This window comes from Betta splendens, chromosome 8 (genome assembly GCF_900634795.4).
Source record: "Betta splendens chromosome 8, fBetSpl5.4, whole genome shotgun sequence".
NCBI lineage: Eukaryota > Metazoa > Chordata > Actinopteri > Anabantiformes > Osphronemidae > Betta > Betta splendens.
The window spans coordinates 10765432-10792037 of record NC_040888.2 but is presented as its reverse complement, the minus strand read 5'-3'; the positions used below and the strand labels follow the sequence as shown (position 1 = coordinate 10792037).

Sequence of the window (26606 nt, the reverse complement as noted above, 5' to 3'; positions counted from 1 at the left end):
CTTTCAGAGTGTTCATAAAATAGCCTTGTGCTTGTTTGCACACACTGCAACATGTCTGCAGTATTTTAGTTTGTGAAGGTTTGTGCGTTGTTGTGTATGTTGCAGTAATGCTTGAAGTCTGTTGTGGAGTAATGGGCTCGTGTCGCCTGGTGACCCGTGGTGGCGTGAGGTTGGTGATTGAACTGTGCATTTTATTGCTCTCATGAAACTTGGATTTGTATATTCACAGTGAATCTCCGTCATCTCTGACTTTACTTAGTCAGACATGTTGCTGATTAGATGAACAGAGGAACGATGTGCATGTTGTGGATATTTATAATGTCTTGCTTAACTGTCCAGAGTTTGGAATGGACCTGTTTCCAGCCTGAGACCAGTGATTGACGGTTCATTGAAGACACTAGGGCATGGGGATTTTCACTCCTTCCTCACTGGGGTCTAATGCTTAGTGTTGCTATGCTGATTAATGCTCATCACTGCGCTCCGTCTGCATCTTGAGCTTGGTGTGATTGGTACGTTGCTTCCTCCATTTTCAAGACTGATATTAACATCAAAGCGACACACACGTTTCCACTCTTTGTAGCACTTGTCATAGTTATTCCTCTGAGACATTTGGTGCCTTGATACTTTTTATTTGTGTTTACCTGTTGCTCCTGTTTACATCTGGAAGAATGCAAATGCTGCATGTTTGTATTTGGGGAGGATGGAATTTATAAAGGTTATTTAAAAATCAAAGATACAAATATGTTTAAGTATGCTGCTGAATACAATACAAATATTGCATATATGAATATGCATAATTGGAACTCTGACAAAATCTGGAGGTCTCTGATCAGATTATTAGAGAAATGCGATTTGTCCACTGATTGTTTACTATGTATTGATAGTTGAAGGTTATTTTTTGTTTATTGTGTAAATGCTAATTGAAGTAAAGGTTGCAGTGCCAGAGCGTATCGATTCCAGGTTCTCTGCTGAACAGGAGCTTCATACAAAATGGAAAGTTTGTACTCCTATTATTTTATCCACATCATCGTATTGAAAGAAGGCGTCACAGGGCGTGTTTGTTTAGTAGCTTCACCTTGCAGGTGTTATATCCAGATGTTATTTTTGTTTCTAAGAACCGACAAGTGACGCGTGCACAGTGCAAACGGCTCAGTGGGATCTGACTTGCTTTGATGAGCTCTTCTCATTCTGTCAGCACCCTGTCGAGTCATCTACTGCATTACTGTGCAGCGGCTGTGTGTAACCCAAGACATTGAGCCCCACAGGTCTTGTCCAGTTTGATTAATATGTTCATGTGTCATTCTTGATCCATGTCATGCGTTATTCTTTTCAGGTTTTAAGGTGGCTGCTTAACCAGGAGCTTTGTGTCCATGTTGCACTAATGTGCAGCAAAACAACAACTGGGCAGTTTCCTGTGGGTTTTATCAGTTGCGTGATGCTGAATCTTTAGGACTGGTGGTAGGAGTATGAATGCAAAGCTAGCTTGGTTGACTCAGTGAGTCTCTATTTGAATCCTCTTAGTCGCTGTCTTGCATGTTGTGTGACTCTCCTTTTGACCTGAAGCTGGGTTCAAATGTAATCATGTTGACAGAGAGGCTACTAGAAGGCACTGTCATCCTCTTTGCCCTCTGCCTGTTGCTGCTGCCGAGCTCCTCCTGACTTCCCCCTGCTCCTCTCCGTTGACTTGGTCTCTCTCTCTCTCTGTCACTGCAGCCACACACCTTCATATCTGGTGCCTTCTGAGAGAAGGCGAGAAAGGGAAAGGGGGCGGGGGCAGTTGGCGGCCAAAAATAGAGGAGAGGAAATGACATGCATGGATGCACTTAAACACATGCAATCATAAAAAAAACACACACAGACCGACGCAATATACACATAGATGAATGAGTTCACACACGCGCGCACAAAGAGGGACATTACCATGAAACTCCAGGGACTAGAGTCTGTGTTTGAGTGACATTGTGATGAATGACCGTAGGGAGGATCGTGTGGACGTGGAAGTCGGTGTGATATGACTGATGGAACTGGAGCAGGGCGCTGCACAGGAGGAGCGTGTCCACTTATACGCATGCATTACGCAGCATGCAGATTGTTTTTAGACCGCACTCTGTTAGCTTAGATTTACACACACACGTATTCAGTAAGCGTTTTTCTAGAGCAGCTTTAACTCCAGCGTATCTGTGACGAAGAGTGGTCAGAGTTCCCTCTCAGTTTGTGAGATGGGACTGGATCGGTGTAAAAGCCAGTTTGCATTGATGTATGTCCAGACAACTGAATTGTAGTAATGTACTTTCTAATGGGAGACGGCTGCATAATTAAACGGCTCAGCTAACTTGCTCTTGTCATTTCACTGCTGTAAAACCATCTTCCAATCATTCTGTCGGTGTTGACGTGATACCTGGTTGGCTAGAAGTGAAGCACCCGAGCAGCTCCCCTTCCCAAACACCCAATGATTTATTTCCAGGAATACTGCATGCACAACACGTGCAAGACTGAACTTTGTTGCCCACGTTTGTTTCGCAGGCGGTGATTGATTCCAACGACGTGGCGCATCAGTGTCTGCCACAGTGAGTTATCTCATAGTGCCTGGTCGCCACTGCAGACACCGTGCATGTGTATTGAGTCCCCCAGGACCACTGCAGGCCAGGGAAGACCCTGTCACACTCTCTGCCTTAATGGGAAACCTGATAGCAGGCCGACCCTGAGCTCTGTATCACACAGACACTAATTAGCCACTCATCCATTTCTCTGACCGCGGCTTTGTTGGAACAGCGCTGCTAATGTAACGGCGCTGGCTGTTTACAGCAACGGCAATTAGCTATTACACGTAACCTGTGGCCTCAGCTTTTCACGGCCTGATTACTGCATGGCTCAGCTCACCTTGCTCCTGCCAGCAGAGCAACGCGGGGCCGCCGCCGGTCACCCATCGGGGAGGACTGTGTTCCGTCTAATCTGTCCTCCTCCTCCTCTTGTCACCGCTCCATCTCCCCATAACTGCGTTTTAGCACCTTCCCATTAATTTCCCAACATTTGAAAGTCCAATGCATCACATTAGGCTTTAGTAGATCTACTGTATTAATCACCAATACGGCATTACCATGACATTTTCTATTCCCGGCAGGCATGATTTCTGAGTCTTTTAAAGGGCATGGAAAGCGCTGCTGCCACCCACAAGCCTGCCTCTCTAAACCACCCTGGAGAGGCAGCAGCAACCTGTGCTATTTAAGGAGCTTGGAAGAAAAGCTGGAGTGCATCCACAGACAGACAGCTCAGTGTGGATAGTGCTTATGTGGTAGACACTGCAGCTGTCTGCAGCGGTGGATTATGGTGGGCTGATGATATACTGGGTGCTGAGGTGACGCTTGAAGGAGCAGTTTTTTTTTTCCTGAAGGGTTTCCTCATCCTCAAGAATCTCCTACTGTTCGGCCTCTGCTGGCAACGTGACCGTTGTTAATTGAACGCTACGCAATTGGTGCATCTTCTTTCTGCTGTAGAACGCTGGTCCTGCAAATACGACAAAGTATTCACCCAGTAAGAAGATATGGATTTTTTTTAAAAGCTACATGATGTCATCCAGCTATAACACTCCACTGCCCAGACAAAGATGGACTAGTCTTTCAGTTTAATTAAGTAAAATTGTTTTGTTTGTCTGACTTTGATTGTTGTTTTGTACATTTGTAGCACCATTAATTGCTTTACAACCAGAAAATGTGGTGAGTCACAAAGACTGTAGCACTTGACTAATATACTGATACTTACTCATAGGTTGCTACTTTTACTTCACTGCATTTCCACTAGTTGACCAGTGTGTAGTTGAGTTGGATTAGAATAAATTACAGCCTTAAAACGTCAACTGATTACTTAACTTGATTACTTAACTACTGGATCTGTGGTTCACCTCAGGAAATCGTTTATGGCTTTAATTTGGTGCCCTCCCTTATTACTTGGTGGTGGAAGCCAGAGAGAAAATGAAAATGTTTTCGTGGCAGAGATGGAGAATCCTGCCCAGGACATTGGTTGGGACATGAAGTCATGGTCTGAGTCGAAATGTTGACTAGATTTCACCCCAGCATTCAGAAGGACCTGGAGGAGTCCAGCCTCTCTTTCTCTCTCGCTCTCTCTCTCCGTGTGTGTGTGTGTGTGTGTGTGTGTGTGTGTGTGTGTGTGTGTGTGTGTGTGTGTGTGTGTGTGTGTGTGTGTGTGTGTGTGTGCGTGTGCGTGTGCGTGTGCGTGTGCGCGCTTATATTTTCATGTGTGGGATTGTGTTGTAACGCTCTGTCACATGCAATTAGCCTCGGATGCTCCTGTGTTTGTGCATGTGTCTTTCACTGCACAAAATGCATTAATCACTTGAATCAGAAATCAAAGTTCAAGTGACTAGTTAAGATGAATTCACTTGGTGTATTTGCTGCTAAGGCACATTTTGTGTTGTATGATTATATTGATACTGTTTTATTGAAGAGGAAACACTCATCTTAGATTTGTTGTGTGTGCGTGGGTGCAGAGGTCACATTAGACTCTCATTGATAATGGACAGTCATAAACATTCCCGTCATTTTTATAACATTTAAATTTCAAGTACAAAATAAGTGATGTGCATAACAGCATAACAGATTTTCTGATGCTGCAAGCGCTCGGTTGACTTGGGAAGTGGGAGGACGCTGTGCATACTAAGTTGGGCTGAACCTCAGGTGGTAAAGAATTCTATAATTGCACAGCATCAAGTTGTAGGAGAGCGGTGTCTTACAATGAGTGAGGGGTCACGCGTAGTAGAGAAGCTTTTTGGCTTACAGCGTCGTTTCAGGCTCAGTAGACGCTGGTTTCAGATGAAGGCGAGCTGTTGAACGTGTTGTGGAGCATTTCTTCTCTCTGGTGGCAGTAGAATGTACTGAACTGAAACAGAAATTGAATTCAAAGTTCGGTGGTGACGACACATTCCTGGTTCAGATCATAACATCTAGACTCAGTGCTACCATAAATAAAACTAAGTGCTGTTTTTGGCCATTAAGAGGTGAAATCCCCAGTTAGAAACCTGCTACGTGGCTCTGGCTCATCCAAAGGTCGACATGTGAACAAACTATACGCTCAACATGTGAAGTGAAGCAACAGAGTCAAAACCATCCCTGGCCTGTTTGATTTTCAATGCTTCATTTCCTGTCTGATGATCTGCATTTGATGAGCATTCAGCTTTTTTTGTGGAAAATATACACACAAATAGCTGGTGACTACATAAACAGTCCCTCTGCAGCAGCTTTGTGCTTTTCATCAGCACAATGCTCAAATGTGATTTCATGCTGTGTGCACTGATACTGTTCCTCGCGCGCTGTCTGTCTCCAGCTCTGTTTTTCAATTACCTTTCATGTCTTACTCCATAATTTACCACATGGTGTCTGAACTGAGCTTAGATTCTCAAACCTGACCGACTGCTGGTGGAAGAAGCAGCGCACGCCCTCCTTCTAACTGTGGATTTTTAGGCTCTCCCTTTTTGTCCACTTTAATCCCCGTAAGCTGCCCAGGAGCTGTTCTGATCAGAGTTCAGCCTCACCTCGCCGCCGTGAGCTTGATGCCTCGTGGCTGTTTGTGGGAGTAGTTAGCCTGCTTAAATGGAAAGTGACCATCACTTCACCACCTTGAGCTGTTGACGGGCAGCGTCTTTTCTTCTGCAGTTAGAGGGAGAGTCAAATGGAAATGAACATTTGCTCTGAAGTAGTGAATTCATCCGACTTTATTCCCCCCCCCACTTTGCTTTTCCTCTCTCAGTCTCCTGAAATACCAGACTAAAACTTCAAATGTCAACACGTCCTCTCAACAGCTCAAGCTGTCAGTGCTATCCCTGCCTGGCTCCAGGTACGGCTGCAGTCCTGCTGGAAAGGATCTCGCGTCGCTGTCAGGACAATGTGTGATGTTTTTGTCAAAATGACTCCTGTGTGCAGGACGGCATGACTAGAAATCACAGACATTGGCCCCACGAGGGCAAATCTTGAACGGATTCCCTGTCTCTGCTCTCCCTTTTCTTGACCAGAGTCTCTGCGTCGTTCATATGTCGACTGTTTTTATAACTGACATAAGGCACAATAAATGTACTGCAGCCATCAGACGTCATCAGTCAGTTGTCTGATGGCATCCTGGACAAATCCATCAGGAACATCAGGTCGCAGCATGCAGAGGCTAAATGCTTCACCGTGCTTTAGCGGTTAGCACTGCTGCCTTACAGCAAGGCGGTTGGGGGTTTATTTCCAGGATGAGAATTTTAGATGGTGACATATTGGCCAAAATTTCCTTATGGCTGTGTTTCAGTCTTCTATTCGCACCGTCGGAGCTTATGAATGGAAGCAATGACTCTTGCTCTTTGTATTTACCCCAAAACTGGTGGCCTCACTGTTTTGACTTCATGCTGTGTTGGTTGACACCTAGTGTTGTCTCACTTCCATGCATTTGGCGTCTCTCGCTACGTTTTGTCGGCTGCACATTTTCTGTGTAATCAGACCCAGCTGAATGAGTCTTTCTCCCAGTGCAGTCTCTCCACACCTGAAAAAAACACACATACACTGCGTTTCCATGGGGATGCTCGAGATAAACAACAGCAATATGAAAGCACGACTTGATAATGCAGGCGGCGCACAGCCTCTCTTCATTTCCTCACTTAGAGGAAAAATGTTTTAGCGGTGAAAACAGTAAATTGGAACCAAATGTCCAGTGAATTACACAGATAGACCTCAGGTTGAAGATTTTATCCCTTCTTACAACAATCTTTTTCTCACAGTAGTTTAAACAATTACTAAATCTCACACTTTTTAATTTTTTTGCTCTGTAAATATGACTCAGCATTACGTCAGCAGTGCAGACAAATCTGTTTGTTTCTTTGTGTGCGGTGCTTTAAGCTTCGTTACCTCTGTTGTTTGTGTGTGTTTGACAGTTGAGCGCCTTTCCACTTTCTTTTTTTCCTCAGGGTGAACAGTCAGTCCTGCTTTGGCCTCCTCACTTTCCCTTTCCATTCATTATGCGGCGAGCGTGTTCCTGGATGTCCACAGATCTGGGTCTGAACTCCATTTTTAGACACCAATTGTGGCACCATAGGGTGACTTGTACTATTAGGAAACATCTCTTTTTGTCAAGGCTGCAACAACACTTCCTCTGCTGCTTGCGGTGGCACGGCTTGGGTTCCTTGGCCAAGACGAGCATATCCCTGGGAAGTGCCGGCGTCGGCCACGATGCGGAAAGGTCTGTGTTTATGGCGTTTGAGTTGTTATGAATGCGCCCAGGCGAGCAGCAGAGGCAGCGTTTGATCCGGGATCCGCATGGACACTTGCTCAGCGTGAAGATGACGGGCAGACAGGCCGGCAGGGCTGCAGCAGTAGAGCAGTGTGGGCTCGCTGTGCACGTGTGCATTACTGTTACAGCTGCATCATAAGGGAAGGAGGAGTAGGTGAAAGGTTTGTGCGTTTGATGCAAAGGCCATAGAAAGTAGAGAAATGGCTTTACTGTTTGGAAGGTTGAGTTAAATAGAGCAGAATGCTAAATATGATGGTTTTGTCTTAACCTCAAACAGCTCATTAAGTGATTTTCTTGGTGCTGAAGTCTCACAACAGGTATTTATGTCGGTTATAAATAAACATTTGCGAAATACTCAAAACCATGAAACCACAGACATGCATCTATTTCCAAATATCAGTTGAAACTAAACTTTCTTGGTTGTTTTTCATCTGCACTGGTCCCTGAGGCAACACACCGACATCATCACAGCTCATTCTTCTCAGCAGAACTATTTTTGGCCGTAATTCCTGCTAAAACTTTACATTTGATGTGATTCCAACTATATGATACTAGCTTCCCATCACCTCTAGCAGAGCACACGTAAACGCATCATATATACTCTGCATGTTGGTGCAGATGTTGTTGCAGGGTGCAGCTCCTTGTTCCAAATATTACTAATAAATATATTAGGAAATTTAAAAATCACTTTGCAGAAATGTTTAGAGCTTTTCTGTACTAGAACCATACACCTTCCATAGCCCCACCTTGATTCTGCTTGCATTGCAACTTCTGTGTTCTCATCAACAATGTTCTCCTGTTTATTAAGATTCATAAAATAATTTTTTGTAAAACTAATTAATGATACACTAATTTGTATCGTTTTGGTAACAACCCGTCCGAGAGCTGACCACCAACAATGTGCTGTGATGAATAAGGACACCAAAAACAAGTGCCTTCTTTGCATGCGGCAGTTAAACCGTTCTTTATATTGTGTTACATGTGCTATTTTACATTTTGAGGCTCCTTTTGGAATTTACCCTGTTGATATATGACCATACTCAGCATATGAAATTGACTGTGCAGACATTTAGTTGTCTTATTTAGTGATGTTTGCTTAATTTAATAATCTGTAGAAGCCTCGTCTGTAAAAAGTTTTATTGTAGACATCACATGTCTCTTGGTGGAATATGCATTAACCTTGGTTCACCAACGCCTACAAGTCTGGTTACAAGAGATTTTTACAAGAGACACTTTATCAGAGGATGTGTTGCAGTGCCTGGTGTGCGTGTGTTTTGTATTGGCGGTAACTTGTACTAGCAGGAGCAGCGTGACCTCTAGAAACCTCAGGATGATAAGCGGCCTGCTTTTTGTGCAGGTGCCATGGTATTAGTGGTGCAATGCCCAGATGTCTGCTGTATATCACTTGCAGAACGTTCCTGGTGGATGAACCGTGATGGCCCCAAAAAACAAAACAAAAAACAATGAAAACCATGGTGCAATAAAAAATACGAAACGCAAGAGCGTTTTCCTAAATCTAACCAGTCGCCCCGACCATCTTTTCTTCGAGCTCTAGTAGCAAACGATGAGAACTCCGTATCCTCCACGAGTATACGCAGTGATGTTTGAAAGTATTTGAATTGATTTTAATGTCTGGACACCTGCAGCGGTGCCACTGGAGAAAGACTGGGCATGAAATCACTTCTCTTCATCCCCTAGTTCCTGTCGTTTACAGAACTGTACTTAACCACGCTGAATACAATTACCTATTTGCTCATCATGAATCAAACAGATGCCAAGAAAACAGTTGTCACTGACTTGCTTCAAGTCTGATATTAACTGTTTCCCATATCTTCCTATTTGCATGATTACTGGCACCGTCATGCTCAATACGATAACAGCAAGTAATAGGGAGAAAATGCGATATTCAGGCTCTGCGTTTCTGCTTTTATTTAGTTTGTCTCCATTTTATTTTAAAACAAATAAATTCTGTGGTCGTATCTGATAACACGGGCTCATGCCAGGAGCAAAGGCTGGATCCCTAGAATTGCCATCAGACAAAAAAAGTCAACATCTTGGGTTGGGCAGTGTTTAATTTTAAATAGCAGAAGACACAGATGTGCTTATGAGAGAGTTTTAACAGACAAAGCCCAAAAGTCCTGTACGTCACATTACAGTATACAGATGCATTTTGTCTTTCATTTACTGCTACAAAAGAACACACGGTGCATTAATCATTTGGAAATTAGCTTTTCATTGTCTTGATTGAAATGACAAATGGCTGGAAGTTGATGGATGATGATTGCAGCTTAATTAGAGAGAAAGTTAGTTCAGTCAACATTTCAGATATAAAGCCGTTGCTCCACTCTTTCTTCCCAGCGACTGTATGTACTGTACCAATAGATTTGCCTCAGCTCAATCCTTTCTTTGCTTTCACTCCATTAAAACCCTCATAGAACCTGCAGTTCGCTGCCCTTTCACTGACCTTGTGTGAAAAGCTTGCCATTAACTAAGCGCCTGGGCCCACGTGAATAGCAGGTCCTCAACGCTGGGGGGTGATAAATGCTGGAGTTGCTGGCTCAGCGCTCTCCACGGCTCTTTACAAGGTCATGCATGCAGGATTTCCCGCACAATAAGACACGGTTTTGCCTTTTTACCATCTTCTTGGGTAATCTTATATTAAATCAACCAATTAAATGTACAGCAACAAGGTCTACAGTAACTGTGCAGACACTAAAGTAGGCAGGTATTCCCACAGCACGAACAATTGATCCAATATGTAATTATGATCAGAGCGAATTGCTTTTCACTCCGGTACAGTTCTTGGTCATAAACTGTTGTGTGTTTTCCGCTTTCTCTGCAATGCAGACCCCCAGGACTCCACTGGCATCTGAATGTGAATGCTGCGATACATTTGGACTGTTTGTTGTGGTGCATTTTGTGAAACTGATTGTAGCCGATGTTGTTTTGGCTGTTGAAACTACGTACTGGCTCAAATAAAGCCCTGCACTTGGCTAACAGGGGCATCAGAACACAAGGGTTTTCTAGCCAGAATAAATCTAAAACTGGCAATTATTTTAAGGCATACTGTATGAACTTCTAAAAGTTTCACATTTGCTTATTTTTTAAATTATTGAAAAATAGATACCTTCTGTCCTTGCTGTTCTGAATGTTTCATTTAATGCATGGATTTTACCAGACCATAGAAAAACATGCAGAAGTTAATGTTACCCTTCAACCATTAACAGACGTTCCTTTATGAATGCTTAGTTCTATCACTATCATTGCCTTGTGGTTGCTGAAGGAGTTATTTCATCCTATTTAGCTCATTGTGGCGGCCTCCACCTGTCGGCAAATCAACCATCCTCCCAGAGGTGCTGTTCAGTTGCTTTTTAAAGCACTGTATCATCGGATGAAGTTTTTAGATTCACCATGAACCATATTAAAGTATAAAAACAAAGGCTGAAACTATCAGGCGCTGAATGAACAGGACCTTCTGTACAGTGGATATAAACCACACTGAGCAGACAGACAGTCAGAACGGGAGCTCCACATGGACGAGAGTGTATTTTCCTTCCAGTCAGCGATAAGTCTGCACAAAGATGTTGGACGTGCTCAAGACTGTTGAGTGGAGAGTAGACTTCAGGCAGAAACCCCCAACAGTGACCTCCAACCTAACTCGGGAACTGCCGATTTAATTTCATGACGCAATCATTGAGCCTGTTCGCTGTGCATCCATCACTGTCTACTAAGACAAGCAGAGACTACTATAGACAGTGGAGATTGCAGGAAGGATCTGTGGCATTAACCTGCCAAACATTCAGGACGTGAGCAGCTTGAGAGGCTGATCAATGCTCACATCCTGTTTTAACTGTGCTGTAGTCAGAGTAACCAGACATCTCAGCAGCCTTTACTCATAACAGCAAATCACTGATCTATCATTAATATATGACTAACTAACTGTAGTCTTAAACACTTCTAGTCATCTAATAAAACTGTATGTGACGTCTACACAGTCAGTGGTTTATTTAATTAGTATAATGTCATTTTTGAAACTAATAATTCTCTGATAATGAGTAATGTTCCTGCTCTCGGCTGTCATTGCTCAGTAAAGATGTTTCTCTCTTGCATTATCTGTTTATAACTGAAGGTGTGGGCATGTTTGGATGACAGGCTGCTCGTGGGTCATTTCGCTGTTTTATCTACAGTAACTGTTTCTCTTTAACACCTACTGTTTATTGTGAAAATGTGCTTTAACTGATGGTTGTTGTCATGTTGATGAAATTTTTAAGTGACAAAGATCAAAAATCTTTTAGCTCATGATTAATGTTCAAACCTGTATTATTGTTTTGCAAACGTGTGTTGTCGGTTTACAGTTAGTTGCACCCACTACAAATGTAACACAGAAAGAGGCTGCTGCGATAGCGAATCACCACCAGCTTCTGAGCCTGAGCCCATCTGAGGTGGGCTGGTGCAAAGTGGAAAAGTCTGTTGTGGTCAGACGAGTCCATTAACTCAGATTGTTTTTGGAAATCGGGGGCCGTGCTTTCTCCAGGCTAAACAGGAAAGGGACCGTTCAGATTGTTGTCAGTGCAAAGTTCAACAGCTAGCATCTGTGACAGTACGAAGGTGTGTTGGTAATTGCAGAGCAAAATATGTAGCTGGAGAAGTGTTACAACAGCATGTGCAGGTACTGAGCCAAAACAGTCAATACACTAACATCAAATATGTGTTGAAGTCATACTCTACATAATATCTCAGCCTCACAGTTGTTCTCAGTATTATGCCGCGTTTCTTTCCTGTTTTCCCTTGTGTGCTCTTTGTGAAGGAGCCGCCTGTGAACCCTAAAGCCCTGCTATCGGCTTACAGAGACTTAAGGTCAGAGGTCACTGGAGCCGGGGAGCAGAATATATAACCATACCTTGTCGAGCTTTAATGAAACTATAATCCGCTGCCCACTGCTCTGCATTCGCGTTGTTGTTCGTACAACTCTTCGCTCCTCGGCTGAAGACACGTTGTCCCTGACATTGTGAACTGAGTAATCAAATCTGTTTACTCGCGAAACTCCCCAAACTATAAATACAAATGAATATGTAATACCTCCAGAGAGGCAGCGCTGCCGGCCGGCTGAAAGGAAACGAGTCCTTTTGCAGTTGTGTGGTCATAAAGAGAGAGTAAATGTTTGTAAGCGTGCATATCGAGCCGCTGGGGCTGCATGTATTGTTCAACTTCAGTGCATCTGAATGTCTCTTCTAAGCATCCATAAAAACCAAACGGGGAATATGTCGCCTTTTTCCGTGGCCTTTTTTCCCTGTGAATTAGACAGACTCTCCGAGCGGCAGAGAGTGCGACTGCATTATGCCGTTTCTCAGATGCTTTGTCATTATCGCAGACAATCAGTAGAACAGAAACTCCAAATTAATCCTGGGCCGCGATATGTGAGGGGACTGCTGAAGGCGTTGGCATTCTCATGCAGATAGGGATAATAATTATTTTCTAAGTGCCTTCCTCACTCATTCCAAATAGATTCTAGTTAGTCAAGAATTAAACAGCTTTAGGCAATAGAGAGATAAAATGAAAGACACGCACATTGAGAGACAATTAGAGTCCAGATATTACAAATCGGCGCTTCCACAGTGGTGGGTGAGCTCTCCGGGGTGTCGCAACCTGCGGGATCATCATTACAGATGACAACCAGACTAAGAGGGGGTGACAGATGGAACGAGCGATGGGGAGAGACGGCATCACAATAGGCATCGCGCTGCAACTGGTAACGGCAGTAAAGCATGTGACGAATGGCGGACGCGGGCAGAGGGGGAGGCAGAGCACCGCGGAGAGGCTGTTAGGCTGCACCAGCGAGATGGAGCTCGTGGGGATGAGAAATGTCTCTGAGAGCCTCCTGCTGTGGCTCGAGGGCTACTCTTAGTGACGCTGGCAATGGCAGCAACCTGTCATCGTCTGCTTCCACCTCTGCTTTTTCGCCCCTGCACCCATGTGTCTTGCTTGAGACGAAGTAATGACAATCATCCCGTCGGGTCTGCACAGACCTGCCTCTCCCACTTTCCCCAGTAAGTGTGAACGAGAGGCGCGCAGATCCCGCTGGAGCTGGAGATGCCGTTGACCCCGTGAAACGTGGGAAATGGGATGCTAATGAGAGGCTGTCCGGTACGAACGCATCTGACAAATGCTGGCTCCCGTGTGCACATATGCGTTTACGCTGCTCCACGGGCACCGTCATTTATCTTCATATAGAACTGGTGCAGTAGGTGGTTAGAAGCTGAGCGAGCACAGCCATGGTGGTTATGAGCTCAGGGGCTCAGGGTTTCTTTCCATAAGCGGTTTTAGCTGATAAACCCGGCATAATAAGGAACCGATACAGACCCAAACTTTAACAGCTCACAGCAAAGTACTGATACTTTTCAACCTGGGTTGGTTGTGTTTACCCGATGAGCAGCCATTTGAACTCCACTACTTTTTAGAATTACCGCTCTGGTTAAATCATTGAAAAGAGAAGGAGGTTTAAAGCATGTGTTGCAGTTCATGTCCAAGTTTAAATATTTGTCTCCCTCGTTAAATATGTAAACATCACTTTCTTATTATTATTTTCATGGAAGCTTAATACAAGTCGGATAATTTTTTTTGACATTAACAGATAAGCGGTTTCCTTTCAGGAGAGGTGCTTTGCATCCCTGCTCTTTTATAGACACTGAAAGTGGTCATTTAACACTAAATATTAGTCAAGTTAAGAATCCATGTTTAAACGGATTCTTCTTACAGATATATTTAGTAAAAAAACTAGTGTGTGGTTGTGTGGTTAACTGGCTCATTAATGGAAAGTATTCCAGTTGAAGCACAACTGGAAGAAACATTGTAAGTAACTGATGTTATTACTGTGGTTGTGTGCGTCTGTGCGTGTTATTCTGAATGAATCGATTGTCCTAGTTTTAGGTGATTGTTTGAAAGATCACATATGACTTAGTTCTTTTAAAATATATGTAATGATGCATTTTTCAGTAAGAAGTCAAGCCGCCTCTGTCCACCTGACTGGGACAGAATGGAGTGTGAAGCGAAGGCTGTGGTTCTGCAGCTTCGCAGGACAACAGAAGGCCAAGTCCTGCTCAGTGGGTAAAAGGGAAAACAGCAATATGGAGTGGGCAGCCAGTGTTAAAAGCCATGATGGCACTGGCTGGTCTCAAGGACGAGTACACGGGAATGCTTTTAAGTGCTGCTCCCTGTGGGACAAAAGCTGAAATTTTATTAAATCAAATTAAGTGGCTGGCTGGATACAGCAAGACCTAAACGTCTGGTGAGGGAGCTCTGTAATTTTTATGTCTGTAGTGTATGAATGTCTGACTTCATAAAAATCTTGTTTTTCCTTCCGTCTACAAGCGTCCACTTTGCTGAAAAGACTGGATTGGGTCATTTGTTCCCGTTAAATAAGGACACACACTTGCATTAGTGCAGCTAAACCCACAACCCATCCAACCTGTAGGAGGCCTTCTTAATGTACTAGACTGACCTGAATACAATGGAATGATCAAATAGTCAATAGCCATAAAGATGGAGGTTTAGATCTTTATTTTCCAATAAACTAAAAAATATTCCACTCTTCCACTCTAGTTTAGATTCCACACACACACACACACACACACACACACACACACACACACACACACACACACACACACACACACACACACACACACACACACACACACACACACACACACAAAATCATAATCACTTGCTTTAATGTCCCTTTTACTAAGAAAAAACATTTCCTCAGGTAACCTTGAACAGTGACTAATCGTTAATAATTCCCCTGTTTTGTACGAGACTTAAAGATTTTACAAAAATTCTAAGAATTTAAAGTATTGAATTCACAACATAATTTTCATGTTGCTGATCTAGATTCAGATACATTTATGCAGCTAATAAATGACGGTAGACATCACTGGTTCTGTCCTTGTTTAACCCTAAAATCTTATTCAGTGTCTTTACCATCCTTGTAAAAGGTATTAAATGTTAATTAATCATCAAAATGTCAAGGCAATTATTGTGTCTTAGTATTTATTTGAATAAAAGCGGTGGTGGCAGCCTCTTACATTTTGTCTTGATGCGTCTGTGTTGTTGTGGGTGTGTGCGTTTTCAGACACATCAATGCGCATGACAGATCACTGGTTCTTCTTCAGTGTCAGCTGTGAGAATACGTGATGAATTATTCTTGTGTTCCCATGACAGAGCTTGTCCTCCGAGATATTATATTAGTGTGAGAGGAATCTCCACTGAGCTGAGGCAAAGACTGGAAAGACTCAGAGTAAACCCAGATACACCTTTAAACTTGAAAAGGAGAACCACAAATACAATGTACTTTATGAAACAGGCAATTTATTCAAGTGGATTCTGACCGACTCGGATGATGAGGTTGCCTGCATACGGATGTCTTGATTAGTGACCGGAGCTTCAGTGATTCACCTTGAAGCTGTTTGATTAAGAACAGAAGACTTTTTAAACCCATCAGAAACCATGTAGTGAAAATATCAGTGTTCATCTGTGGGACCCAAACCATTGTGGGTGGACGGCCTGGATCGGGCCAACGTCTGTTATACGTCTGTTTTAAATGCTCTGTAATGTAGATAAGAGGACAATCATTTGTGCTGATTGGGGATAAAAATGCCTGCATTTATTCATTGATCAACTGTTGACATGAGGACAGTCCTGATGTGAGCTGATGTGAAATAATGTCTTTAGGTTTTTATTTTTTAATATTTATTCGCATGTCTGAAAGATCAAATCATTGATAGTTTGATGTGTATCTGGTGTGGTGTCTACCAATACTTTGTTGTTCAGTTTAATAATGTATTGTCATTTCTCCAGATCGACGCGAGTGTACCTGTTCTTTCTCATTAGGCTGGAACCTGTTTACGAGTTTGCTGTTGTTTTGCTTACGGATTAGAATTTGCATGAAGCGACTCAGAGTTGTAGTGAATGGAAAATAAGGACATTGCGTCTTTTCATGTATGATGCTTCTCAGAACATAAATATGCCAAAAAATAATCTAGTGTTGGGAGTGGAAATGAAGGCTGGTGCATTTTCTCTTCAGTAACACTTCTAGGATTTATTAAATCACTCACAATGAGGAAGACTTAAGATCTATTGGATTTTTGTTTTTAGTAAGAAAGTAGTGGTTTGAGTTACAACCGCTATAGACAGACAGAAGAATCCTTCTCTGTACCCCGTTGGAGTTTCCTGTGTTTCAACAGTGACACATTCTCCCCATGTTACCCCATCCAGCTCACAGCAAGCAGCTCAGCGCCCCAGTTTCACCTCACAAGTGAGAATCTGCAGATGAACGAACGCTCGCTGGCCTGTTGAGAAACACAGTGTTGTGCTGTATCGATCACAGGCACATAAGTCGTTTGAGCTGTTATCGCCTCAGCTGTGGACACAAGCACTGACTCACTGACGGCAAAGGAAGATCAGAGGCCGGATTAAGATCCGTTTATTTGCCAATTAGCACCTGCAGCAGAGAAATGGGCCATGAGACAATACGAACACACAGAAACGAAAAAAATCCGAAGAACAGTAATACGTAACAGTGCTCTTTATTTTCTCCCAGACGTTTCTTTTCCTCATCTGCCATCTTTCTTGTGCTGATGGTTTGAGTCTGACTCCACCACTGGATACTGGAGCTTAGAGGTGAGCAAGCATCCACCCATCAGCCCACTTAATCAGTTGTGCCATTCTGGTAATTAAACCGCGGCCATGAACGTGACAGGCCGCTTTTGTGCGCGACGCAGTGCATCGGCAGAAACTCATGAGTTTGACGGGTGATGCTGGAAAGCAAGAACCACCTCAAAGCGTAAAATATTGACACTCAAATCAAATTAAAGCTGCATTTCCAGGATGCGGCGTCGGCACGAGCGAGCGGCTGCTTTTAGGTGCCGGAGCAAAAGTTTGGCAGCAGCAATGTGAAACTGATTATTTGCTCCCGCTGAACAGTGGGGAAGTTTAAAAAATGACTGTAGTGACATAAAGCCTTGTGATTATTAGTAAACAATTTATATGCAGGGGGAATTTAATCTGAAATATGGATATTTAAATGTTAATGAAGTACTTACTCCTGCACATAGAACAGCAAAACATCCTGAAAGTCTTTTCTGTAGCACAACTCAGTAAACACAAATAGACATAAGGTGTTGCCGCTTGCGTGTCTGCTTTACATGTCTCAAAGAACAGAAGCATTTTAATGCGCGGCGCCGCCGAGGACGCGATCGCTGCCGAGCGCAGCTGGCTGAGCAACTCCTGATTGAAAATGTCAGTTTAGATACAGCCGCGCGGAGCGATGGAAACATCCCAGCGCTGATCAGAACGGAAATGACTGACTGGGCTTTCATTTTCTCGCTCATTGTATTTGCCTCGTGCGGCTGCAAAAAACCCTCTTTGTTTGCCACTTTGTGCTTTATGTTTCCCTGACAACAGCCTCCTTTTTACCATGACCTCCTCTAGTCCCTTCTAATGTCTCCTCTCTATGTAGGAAACAGGAATTTAAGAAGCGATTTAGCAAGCGTCACTCCATCCATCTGTTATTCTAACCACTGGTCCTTTTAAGTGTCTGACTGGGTGAGAGACCTTGGTTGAGAACAGGGAGCAAGAACAATAAACAGAGATGTGGTATCAGCCGTTAAAGGCCCCGTGGCTCTTTTCATGCACTGTAACACTGCCTGTATTCCTCCACTGGAGCCGACGGTCCCATTGTTCCCATGAAAGGAACAACACGCTTCAGACTTTAGGACCAACAAACAGACCCCGTTCCTAACGATGAGTGCCTGCTCTCCAGTGGGACGCACTGTTTCCTGCTTTGTGCAGCTAAATACACAAGCTACCATGAGCTCCACTTTTATTTTTCTAGCTTCAGATTATGTCTCATAGTTGACCTTGCACCAGTCAGCGATGAACCCAGATGTGCTCACTCTCCCTCATGAGGGGCTTCCCCAAACACAGATGCAAAGTCAGCGATTCCTCTGTGTTTCTATGACGACTGACATGTTACTGAACACTCAGCTGTAATGTGACATAACATCTCAGTCAGTGTTAAGAGAGCACAATGCGACTGTTCTGTCCAGGCTGTTGACGTTCACCATCACTGAATGGCCTACATTTGTTTACGTGAATAGAATGAAAATTTGTACTTTGGGCAATGCTCTCCTTAAAGTCTGAAATCCAGATGTACCCACGGGTCATGCTGGCTACAAAACCCTCTAAATCCACTGGATGTTTCTGCCTTTATTGTAATGCCGTGCGCGTGTGTGCGTGTGTGTATGCGTGCGTGCTTGTGTGTGTGTGTGTGCGTGTGTGTGTGTGTGTGTGCGTTTGCATGTGTGTGTGTGTGTATGTGAGAGTTTGCATGCGTGTATACGTTGTGTGTGTGTGTGTGTTTGCATACGTGTGTACGTTGTGTGTGTGTGTGTGTGTGTGTGTTTGCATACGTGTGTACGTTGTGTGGAAGCTGTGTGCGTGATTATCCCTGCATTGTGCCTCTTTGTGTTTCCCTGCATTTGTGCTGTGAGAAGCAGGCGTGCTGATGTCTGATCCAATCACTCTCAGCTCTGGTGGGCTGGAGGCCTGAAACAGTGAGGGAGAGGAACACAGAGACAGGGATGGACAGTGTGTGGGCTGTGCATCTATAATGGTTTGCTGTGGTTCAGGCCATTATGATGACAGTAGTCTGTTCCAGAGACTATAGGAAGATAATAATGTACGTGATCAGTCAGACTTGCTCTTGTTTAGATGTCAAACTTATATAAGACAGTTGACAGATTGTATTTAACCACTAACTGATACTACCATCAACCAACACCCTTTACTATCTTTTACTGTCTTTTGACTTGTCCTCAACTATAAGTCAGACGTTTTGGTTGGTGGTTAAATAGCTGTAAAGCATTCACTCATTTTAAATTTAACAATTTGGTCTAGAACAACATGTAAGAACTGTCTGGGACAGAGCTCTGGGTGACAGGTGCATTATGGGTATTGGTCTTCCGAATCAATGTTAAGTCCTCTGTTGCATTTGCTGTGATTTGTATTGGGAAAACAATCATATTCATGTCTTACGAAAGAGGTTTGTGTATTTTGTTAAACGTTACAGTACATCTATTTTCTTTCCTAATGTTTAATACTCATCAGGGAATCGGTGTTCAGTGTTTTACTCCAGAATGCCCCAAATGACAGCTGGAAGGGACTCCAGCACCCAACGACCCTTACAGGCTCACACCTGACTGGGTTTACATGATGACAGTGTGTAGCTCCTGTATTACAGCCGAAACAGATGTTGAGGGATGCTCAAGCCTCATCAGTGGTATAGTCCTAGCAGAGGTTCCCTTCATTGTCCCCCTGTGGTGGAACCGTGTCAGCCGTAGTGGGGGTCCTTGTTGTTCTGCCATTATTGAGCCACACATCGCAGACTAACCTAGATGGCAGCCAGGAACCACACAGCGCTCCTGGGGCTCAGAGGGAAGCTTCGCTGTTGGATGTCTGACAGTTAGCAAACACCTGAGGCCGTCGTCGTAGGTCAGTAACACATCATAACAAGTAAATGAACAACAGCTTTATAATTGCGTCCCTGGTGTGTGTGTATGGCATCCCTGACATGCATCGCAAGCTGTTGTTCCGTCAGACACACACCTTCAGCGTCGCCTGTATGTGAGAGACAGTTAACAAGCTGTAGTGTTTCATTCAGGGCTGGAAATCCACTGAACTAGAAGTCCAATTAAAGGTGAGATCCAGAATTATAGTGTTTGTTACTGTATTACTGACCTCACATTTCAGATCAGGTGGGCAGAAGTAATGTTGCAACAAAAGGACATTAAACGACGTAAATGGCAGTGTTTGCAGTTGCAGTTGATGTTGCAGTTCATCAGTTGTCAGCAATAGGCATCAGCCTTAGTGTTGTAATATTACAGGAGGTGCTTTTGATTTGGAATCTGTTGTTTAAAATCACTTGTGACGCCATTAATTGAGAGTTGACATGCAAATTTAGTTTATGTACTTATTAAACAATTAGCATGTTTATGCTAACTGTCTTCATTACTGCCTGAGATGAATGCAGCAGAGCCTCCACCTACGTTGTTGCTGATTTTAAATGGTTATCTCAAGAGGAAGACTTGTGTACTTTAAAGTGTGCAGCGATTTGAGCTGCTCTCGTTCAATTTGTGCGAAATTAGCATTTACTTTGATTGCAAGATGAGAAAGGGGCTCATCATGCAATCAGAGATCACTACGACTTTTGAGGTACATTTCTTCAAAAGATCAGTTGAAAGGAAGCAGTTTGAGGTTGGGTGTGTTTCAGTTCGGCAAATTACTCATTTATATCCCAAATTAAAGAATCTCAGTATTTTATTAACAGGATAATTCACCATTAGAAGACAACCGATCTCTGACCTGGATAGTAATCTCAGTGGTTATTACTCATTACATTTGTCTTAGGGTGCTGTAAGAACAACAGGCCAAACGTCATTAAACCTGTTATATGTAATAAACTGGAAAGGCAGATTAAACATGGCAGGGCTGGACTGCGGTCTTTTTGTTTGTGGCGCTGGAATTTTAATGCACTCTACCCATACAGATTGCTTTGATTATTTTATTATAAGCTTTCCATCTTTAATTAGATACTCTACCTGACACCCTTCTACCACTATCTGGGAGCAGCTCACATTCTCTCATAATTATTTTCACTGAATAATATATCAAATATTCTGGAAAGTATCAGGAAAGTATTAACAAAAATGTGATATGGGTGACTTTAGTCATGCACTTATTAATAATTCTTGGACTCAGTGCCCTAGTTTACTCAACAGGCCATCATTTTTGGCAGGTATCGCTGAAATGCATGTTAAATAGTCTAATGTTCACATTTTTATTATTTACTGGGTATTTATGTAAGCAATCAATAATTTAATGTCATTCCAGAAGTTAATTAAAACTATGCAAGATGTGTGTACATTGTGTCAAACAAGCCTCTAGCGCCAGTATTTCCCTGTATCTCTAGTAAACTGAACAGCGTGCGTATTATTGAGCCATTTCCACTTATTAAGGAACGACAGTAACAGGTATTAACAGCACCGGTACAGATCCCTGCTCTTATGATCATGTAACATGCAGGACACTGACAGGAAACGATTATGTTTGCTACTCTGACGGCGTCCCAGCGTTTTTATCTCCTCACGCTCAAATATAACAGATAAAATGTATAATTACAGCTTTCAAACTCTAAATTCCGGCCCCACCGCTCTCATTACCTCTGAAGATGGCTGCTACGGCTGCTCATTAACTATGCATTGTGCTTATACGAGATGAATACCAATTGTGAGTCGGAACCCCACGTTGGCATTGAGTGGGCTGCTTCTCAGTGGTTCCAAAATGCTTCATACAGGGTGAGAGGAGGCAGGAAGTAATGAAGTCTCTCAGGCTTCACAGCGAATACACTGTGCTAAAACTCCAACATTTCACTTTTTCTGAGACGTACTCCTTTATATTAACTGTGATTGTGATTTGTGCCACTGAAGAGAACCTGCTCTCCTTCAGCCTTCTGGAGTCCATCAGTCAGACTCCTTTTAAGCCATTTGTCTCGTGGAAGCAGATGCTGCACCCATGTTTGTCTGAATGAGTAGCAGGTTCTGAACAGGACGGGGCATTGTGGGGGCAAGGGCACGACAGATGGCAAATGGGACAGACTGAGGGACACTATTATGACAGGGTTGATGGCTTCACCTTCCTATTCTAGTCTCCTCTCAGCTGCACTCTGACAATCGATGCAGACCTGCAGAGTGTGGAAGTCAGGCATCCTTCAGCCCATCATCACCCATTAAAGTGACTTTTCTTCTTCAGCGGTGATGATGAAATGTGAAATTCAACTTCCTGGACGTTCTGTGTGTATGGTTGTGTGTGTGTGTGGGGGGGCTTATTGAAACATGGCAGCTGCCAGCGAACCATTCTGGGGAATTTAAAAATAATGTAATCAAAGGCAAAATGCAGTTGCAGCAGATGCTCACATCCAGCTGTTCTAAATGGGTCAGAACATGAGACAAATCAAGTTTGATTAAAATTCTGCCTGACAATTACATTGTTTGTAAATTTGATTCTTGAAAATGCCAAACTGCTGCATGCAGCAGCAAGCTGAATTATCGAATAGAATCCAGAAGAATAGTTCTTGTAACCAGCTGGAAATATTGGTCATGTAAAGTGAGATCAATTTTTTTTAAAACAGTTTTTTAGGATGTGGGAAATGACACAACTTCAGATTTATTATCAAAATAAATCATGTTTCACACTGTGATCTTAAAATGTTAATTTCTTTTCCAATAAGCTAGTTGGAGGCAATGTTTTTCTTTTGATTGTACAACCAATTACATTTGTTGGAATTAATTTGGAATCAGAGCAGTCATTTACAGAAGAAAAGGAAACATTTGTCTAAACTAAAGAAAGGAATAGTTACACATCTGTCTCCTGGGGAGAGATTTTGAAAACTGTGCCCAAGCTTTGATCCAGTGTTGAGGCTGTGGATTCAAATGACTTTCCCTCATAAGGGGTTTGACTTGACAGCTGAAAGATGCTTTTGTGTTTCCTTTTTCTCATATTTAATAAAATCTGCTTCAGGCTCGACCCCCCGCAATCATAAGTGTGTTTTCAACTCCTGTAATTTCTTTTATTCCTGACACATCCACGGTGTGTGTCAGCCTCCAACTCCCTGAACTGCATCTATTATTTACAGACTCTGAGCATCCTCCCCAAGGTCACAGCTAAACACAGAGGTAGAGATGGATCCAGGTTGTACTGTTAATGAGTTGGGGTTACGCAGTAAAGGAATAATAAAGTGTGAGCCGTTTTTGTTATGTGCTTTATTGTTTTGCATCTCCGTTGCAGCGAGTTTGTTTTCTTCTTCCATCTCTCCAGTGATAAATATCCCCCAAGCCCCGTCCACTCTCTCTGCCTTGAGATGTGTTCCGATCTTATCTCTGCTAATATATCACTTCATCTGGCTCCCGTAGGCTGTTCATGTGTACATAGCAAAGCACGGTTCATTTGTTTTGAAGCTAATTAGAAATACTGGGTGCTGTCACTGTTTTTGGTGCAGTGCTTCACCCCAGACCGCTCAGTCACTAGAGGTAACAATTAAACCGTACCGCAGGAGCTTTGTAATGATGGTGCTACTCATATGAGTTACTGTAGCAACAGAGATCCAGAAAACTGCTTCTACACAGTGTGGCAGCAGGGAATTACTCTAGAGCTTTGTTTGGATTGCACAATTACGGAGGCTTCATTGTTGTTGTCGTCTTGCTTTATCCTTGGCTTCTATGCTGTGGTCCGTGTTTGGTATGTTTCTAAACCTCTGTCAGCTCAAGTGCGTTTTGCATTTTGTTTGGGCTGCAGGGAAGATGACGTTTTTTTTTTTGTTTTTTTTTTTTATTTCACCACCTTTTTGAACATGTGTTATCTGATGTTTTCAAAGTATGTGTCTTTGTTTCAGCAGAATGAGCTTTGATGCCGTAACACAAGGCAAAGACTGCTTGGAAAAAGCTGGTTCAGGTGCGACTCATCTGCTGTTTGCTCACTGTTTGTAACGCTTACATTTACTTTTAATAATAATTTTACAGCCTTTACAGTCAAGAGATTTTTTGGATAGATAGAAAAACGAGAATCTGCCCTCTTACTGAACTTGAGTGAGAGATCAGGTGGGGTTTGGAAGAAGAATGACTTCTTCTAGGCTTTGAAAGTAATGAATCAAGCCTTTATTTCACCTGAGGCGCTACGAGCAGGACCCACACATCCATCTACAAGTTGTCAAAACAGCCAGGAATAAGTATTTATTATTAATTTACGCTGGCCAACAGTACTCTCTCTTACTGTTATATGCATAAACAGTGTCAGAATCTGCACTGTGTCAGACTTTCTCTGGGAAAGTTTCTCCTAGTTGCATTAATCGGTTTTACTGTTTGTGCCTCCAGGCCTTTTCTAGAGTTTTAATAAGAACACATTATATGCAAGCATGGCTTCTGCAGCCAGACTGTGTTTTACTCCAGTATTTTCTTTCATTTTCCTCATTGAGTGCCTTATTTCATGATAGAGGTGATGCAGGAGACGGGGGTCAGGTCGTAGTCGGTGTTCACTATAACACAGCTACAAGGCCAACACAGACCCCAGAACCAGCACCAGACCCAGACCCAGACAGGAAGAGCCGATACGTCGGTGTGGGAGTAAAACGGGCGGACCACGGAGTCGGGAAGAGAGACACTGAAGGTTGAGGCGTTCCCTTTAGCTCACCCCAGCTGATTAATTTTCTCATTTAGTCAGAACAGTGGAGTGTGCAAACAAGAACGGGAGCCTTGCCTACTAATGAGGCAAGAACGAGACAAGCAGGCAGCATCTCCAGTCTGTGTGTGTGATAGATCTGTCTGTATGAATTACACAGTAACTGTGTGTTTTACGTTTGTTCTTCATTTAGCATGAGCCCACTATGCAGCTGAGCACTGTGGGGTCCCAGTGACTGATCCAGTCCTCAGAGAGCAGGGAAGCTAAGCTAGCAGAGGGTTAACCGAGGACAGTGTTTACGCTCTGCACCTGAGCCGTCGAGAACGAGGCGGTGACTGATGCCGTAACGGTGGCGTTTGATCCATCACAAAGTTCTCCTGAAGGACGGGGGAAAACTTCCATATAGGCTCATAATCTATACATGCTCCAAGTGAGCGTGAAGTAATGCTGTGTTCCTCTGTGAGGCAGAAGCAAATGCAGCAGTTGACTGATGATTGTGAAATGATCAGATTCGTTGACAGTGTAAATAATCCTTTGTTGCAGCAGCAGCGTCTGTGGCCTTCACATGTAGACTTTGATTTAACATTAGCTGCGAGCACAATGTGTCTTTATATGATCGCAGGCTGTGTCTTTTCTTTGCTTAAAGCTGTTTTCATTCCACGAAAAATTAAACAACTTTTTAGATTTGAATTTATAGTTTTCTGTTGCTGCATCTAAAGAAACATCTTGCATAGAACGCTGTGAAAGACTTTTATTCTCAGCTGCCAGTTACACATAACTGACCACTTTGAAATCAAACTCTGGCTCCTACTTGAAATATCTCCCAGCTTGTGTTTATATATCGTTTTTTTTTTTTTTTTATGAAATGCTGCTGGAAGGGGTGTTTGGCCAGTTTTAAGTGTTTGTGAGAGTGAGGGAAAATAGTTTTGCTTTTCTTTAATCGAATAAGGTTGATGTTTTTGAATTTTTTATAATAAAACAGGTCTTGTTTTAAAGGTGGCGACACGCTGCACCTTTTTACAGGATAAATGAACTCCACTAATTACTGTAGTTGTGGTTGAATCAAACGGGGGGCATCCTGTACTGGACGTATCCACCTTATTAGACCAGCGCAGGATCACATGGACCCACACTATTAGCCTGAACAGGACTTGAAGAAATTGAGTTTTTGTGTGTGTGTGTGTGTGTTTGGTGTGTGTGTGTTTGGTGTGTGTGTGTGTGTGTGTGTGTGTGTGTGTGTGTGTGTGTGTGTGTGTGTGTGTGTGTGTGTGTGTGTGTGTGTGTGTGTGTGTGTGTGTGTGTGTGTGTGTGTGTGTGTGTGTGTGTGTTTGCAGATTCCTGCAGGTGCTTGTGATTCACAACTCGTTCCGGCCATAAAAGCAGAGGTTTAAGGGAGTAAGAATGGATTTTCTGAGATTTCTGCCGAATGACAGAGAAACAATATCAATGCCAGAAGCTGAATATATATTTACAGGGAATTGGAAAGAGTGATATTTTTCTCAAGTGCCGCTACTGATGCAACCTCCTGCCACTTCTCGCCTTTTCCATTTTTTTTTTCACATTCAGGGCAGAGAAACGTTGTTTAAACGGTGGCGCATGCAGGTTGTGCTGGGAAGAACCTGTCTCTCTGTCCCACCCTGTTAATTATTCATCCTGGGTTATTTGTGATATAGCCTGTAAACAAACATAATGTATGACTCTCCAATAATTATAAATTAATCATTAATATTATAAATGTTCCCACTGGATGAGGACATTATTCCACCGTCGATGTTCTCGTCTAAAATCGATCCCGGCACCTGAAAGTGTCAATATGAAGTAATTTATTCAGTCCAGCTGTGGTTCCACGCCAGTGTATGGATAAATACAGTCATTAAAAGACATAAATCCTGCCTTTGCAACGAGAAGACAACTGCGCTGCACACAAACTGCAGTGTTTTTGCTGTCTGATCAAGAATCTGCCCAGTTTTACATGGGAATAATCTGACAGCTGTTTAGCGTCGGAGCGGAGTTGTTATAGACGCGAGCGGCGTCAGATGTGTGTGTGG

General features: G+C 43.1%; 1 protein-coding gene across 4 annotated transcripts in view; it reads left to right on the top strand.

The window, feature by feature from the left end:
• asic2 (acid-sensing (proton-gated) ion channel 2) overlaps positions 1-26606 on the top strand; it is a 179850-nt gene that overhangs the window by 2958 nt on the left and 150286 nt on the right. The window lies entirely within an intron of this gene.